Raw genomic sequence first — 4,820 nt, forward strand, 5'->3', positions numbered from 1 at the left:
TCCTTTGAAAAATAGATTGAGATTAACTAGTGCTACAAGTTTTTTTAAGAAGGTTCCTTCTTCTTAATAAAGTGCCATAAAGCATTGCTTTTTTCAAGCTGTCAGCCAGAGAAAGTTATTAGTATGACTAATAGACACAATTTTGAGAAAATTTATTAGGAAAAAAAAAAAAAAACCTGCATCTGTAAGACATTATTCTTGTGAAGAACAAGAATATCAGAGACAAATTAACTTGGTAGCATTTTGGCATTGACAATTAGAGCTGTTTGAGCAATATCTGTTAAATAGTTTACTCAACACATTTAGTGATTTCTTTTTTCCCCAGTAAAATGCTCGGGAAAAAAAAAGAAAAAAAAAAAAAAACAGTATTTTTATCTCTGGGTGAGTTTTCAAATCACTAAATTTTCCTCAGTGTTAGAGATCCCTTTAAGTATTTACATTTTTGGAGCAATCAAAACAAATATGTTATATGTGCTACAGAGCAAAATTAAAGCTGATTACAGATACCCAAGTGGCTAAACAGAATCTTAAAATTTAGTAAAAGAACATTGCATTTGACACAAAGGGAGACAAAGGCAATGGGATGAAAATAAGTTTTGAGTTAATGTTTGCATTTTCTGCATTAGCTTCCTGCTCAAAAAAAGAAAGGACAAGAATCTCATCTCCTTTTAACTTTAGTAAGGGTATTGCGATTTATCTCATCTGAGATATCACCCCTCAAGTTTCCTTAAGATATATGGTTCTTTTGAACATGGAAGACAATATTAGTCATTTCTGAGATGAAAGTAGTTTTGGGGAAGAGCCTTAGGATCTTTCCTTAAGAAAAGACTTCTTTTTCTTAAGAAATCTTTTTCTTAAGAAATAGATTTTCACAGAAAAAAAATATATAAATAAATACATAAATAAATAAGATAGTAGTTGGTTAGTCTTTTGTGGAAAATGGATGCAATACCTTCATATATAACAATAAATCAAAATCATGTAAACAAGTTATACAACTTATGGCAAACTTAGAGTTGTTACAAAAGCATTTAATGACTGAATAGGTAGAAAGTGAAAGAACAGGAGACTCAAAGTGTGCAAATGAAATAGAATAAAATAAATCTCCATTGTGGTTCCAAATATTCAGGAGTGGCAAATAAAGGTAACTGTTGAAGAGATGGAATATAATGTGGAAAAACAAACAGACAGGACTGAGAAGACAAGAAAAGCAGAAAATAATGACCAAGTAAGAATCCTTTCTAACATAGATTTTGACATATTCATAAGTCAGAAACAGTTCATCTGACTTCATGTTTTTTGTACTAAGTGGAAACAAGTACCACAGCATATAAAGTCAAGTAACTGCAGAAGTCCTTATGGAACTGAGATCTACCTGAGTATACAAAAATAAGCTTGAAAGAGTCCCCAGAGGACTGTGCTAGCAGTCTCATTGCCTGACTTCTGCAAAATAGTACTTAGCATTAAGGAACAAGATTTTATCTGCACTCCAAAAAATAAAGTAATGAAATACGATGTATAACATATATCTTTACACTATAATTTTGAAATTACTAGCATATGCAGAAAATGTATATATAATATGTAATTATGTAAGAATATATATATACATATATATATATATACACATGCACATACATACGGACATATGTAAGCATAGTCCTAACGTTCTTTTATTTAGCTGCTATCTGAAAGTTCGAAATAAATAGGATGACTTGATTCAAATGTTTTTCCCTCTAGGTAATGTCAACAAAACAGTCTCAATATAATTATATGTATGACTAGTTTCTGCTTCTAAATGGAAAGATGACAACAATAAAATACTATTCTAGAAATATAGGTCTGTTGTGATTGTACATTTGGTGTCTCATGAAAGGTGAAAAATGAAGTAGATATATTTTAATCTAATATTATACTGTCTTGGGGGCAACATTACATCTTTTGGTACATTGCAACCTTCTTCTCAAAGGATCCGCTCCAGAACTCAAGCATTAACAAATAATGAAAGGTATTTGGTTGCTAAGAATCCATTTACTGACACACAAGTGTAATTACTAAGCGCATTGCATAACATGCTCTTATATTTGGGGATTTCATATTAGGTCAGAAAAGCAAGTTTAGATGGATTTATTTATTTATTTGTTTATTCAGTAAGTGCAATGGATAGGTTATACTCACATCACTAGACAGAAACAAAAGACCTCCATGATTTTAAAAGAAAATAGTAATAATAATGTATATGCTATTACATACTAAATGTTATATAATAATATGGATGACTAGTTTTTCTAGGTTTTCACTCTTTTAGATTACTTGTTGCATTTCTGGTAGCAGAGATTTTGGTTTTCAGTGGTGCACCCTTTTCTTTTACAAAATTAATGCAGCTAGTAAAATTTTTAAAACTTAAGATAATAATCATCACAAACCAGTACTGTTTTTACATTTCATAAGCCCATTTGCATTCTATTGTTGAAATTCAAATTGTATTTTTGTTGAAGCACAAGTTGCTTTAAGATAAACAGCTAAAGGGAACACCTCAGTCTAAAAGTCCTCAAGGTCTTTTAATTTAATATGATTTCCCATCTTCCTCATTGTTTCTCAGCATCTTATCTCTCATGATAAACAGCACTGCATTTTTTCAAAGTCCTTGTGTGCAGCTACTAGTCACGGTGCTTGGAAGACACCGATTAAAGAAATACTTTAAAAAATAAAAATGCATGAAGGAAAATTAGATGAAATCTGAAACAAAGCCTCATGATTATCAGCAAACTCACCTATCTCCAGTACACATAGTTGTTAAAGCCACATGGAACAAATTACCACATGGAAAGATAATTAAGCTGGAAAAGTAGTAGGGTTGTGCCATGAAAGGAAAAAAGCTAGAAAATTCAATTTTATATTTAACAATTCATCATTCTGTTCTTGCATAAAGCATATTATGTGCTACTTAAATGGCATTTAGATCTATACATATTTTGACTTCTCTGTTGACAAACAGTTTCAAATTATCTAAATTCTTCAACAAAGCTATGGTACTCTGCATTTGCCTTTGGCATAACTACTTGCTACAGAAAGTTATTTTTATTCACCAAAGAACTCAAAATGGCTGTTTCAACACTACTCACAACTCCTGAACAACCACATAAGGAAAACCAAAGAGAACATTAGGGATGTAATAAAGTCAAATATGTCAATAAAACAGATTTTATAAATACAGTAAGAGTGCTTAGATAGCTATATTCAAGCAGACTAGGGTTCTAATAGAAATGTATATATATATAAATAAAAATACTGAATACAGTAGCAAAAATCCCATAAAAAAAAAAAAAAAGTTCAACATGCCTAAATAAAAAGTTATCTTCTTTTGAAAAAACATTGAAGGTTTAAGTCTGGTGGAAGCAGATGGAATTGCAAGGTTTTGAATTACATACCTCATATTTTATATTCTTTGAATCTCCAGAGAGTTTTGGAAAAAAAAAAAAAAAAAAAAAAAAGATACATGGATTGACACCCATGCACCCATGTCTGTATTCCGAAAGTGTAAAAAAAAATTGTACTCCATTGTCCAGCAGGTTGTTTGTGGCCTGTCAATGGAAACAGCACATACCTCACTGATGTCAGGACAGTGTCTGGAACTAAAAGAGAGATTTAGATGGACTTTATATCTCTTTCTTTGTATTTAGCTGAAACAAACCGCCTCCTTCAGGGCATGACCAAACTGACCACTGAACTCCCCTGTGCTGGCAATACAGTATGCTGTCCAAGCACAATATTTTGTCATGCCCAGAACAGTCTCAATTAAGTGCAAGACATTTGAACAACAGACATATAAATCCCCTGTGAAGTCTAATGCAGTAGTCATGCTCCAAAGATGCTTAACACATGTCAAGATCAGAAATGTAGAAAAAAATAATTCAAAGCTACTTTCTAGATACAGAATCGAGGATGCCTCATTCCCTACTGAGAACATCTGCCTGGGTAGATATAGACAATTGCTTGTTCAGTAAACATATGTTAGCCAAATGACTCTGTTTTATTTAACTACAGTTGAGCAATACTGTTTACATGCTAATAAAATGAGGAGGACTTTCCTTTCTGTTCTGTAGTGTAGTTGCCAAAACAGTGCCTCTCAGCTTTTGTAACCGGTAACTCATCAAATCTTTAGGGAAGAAAAAAAAAAATCACATGATCATTTTGTATTGCCACAGCAGTTTTCATTCTGCAACCAAAGTAGGATGAAATTTTAAGTGGTTTCTTACTACTTACCCTAATTTTGTTTGCTTCCTTGTTTTGGAACATGTGCATTTTTCTTTCTCATTTTAAGACTTTATTTATACTTTTACAGTGGTTTTGCATTCCAATCTCTGAAATGCTACGGCACACTAATTGTCTTTTGCCAGAAGTTAAAAACAAAGCAAACCAAAATAAAATAATAATAAAAAAAAAAAACCACTGGTTATAATACTTTGGAATAAGTAATCAGGGTTTTTTGTCTTCATCAATTTAAACAGAACCAAATTTATTACCTAAGAGCACAGTTACCATTATGGTGTCATCTGGGATGGACAACTCCAACGGCTGCTTACATATTTTATGCTGAAGAATCATTGGTTGAAAGAATTCTAAATTCACAATTCAAGACTGCTCTCTCCCTGCCTAACTGCTTAATCCCAGTCCTGTAGTCACCTGGCTATAAGTACAATGTACAATGATGAGTGTAGATGATAGGGTTCAATATGGTCTTGCCGGCTGGTTATGAACCTGCTCTTCTCTGCACAGCATGCTGGCACACTGCTGATCTTAACATAATAAGACAAACG

The sequence above is a fragment of the Cygnus olor genome, chromosome 4 (assembly GCF_009769625.2).
Source record: "Cygnus olor isolate bCygOlo1 chromosome 4, bCygOlo1.pri.v2, whole genome shotgun sequence".
NCBI classification, from domain to species: Eukaryota; Metazoa; Chordata; class Aves; order Anseriformes; family Anatidae; genus Cygnus; species Cygnus olor.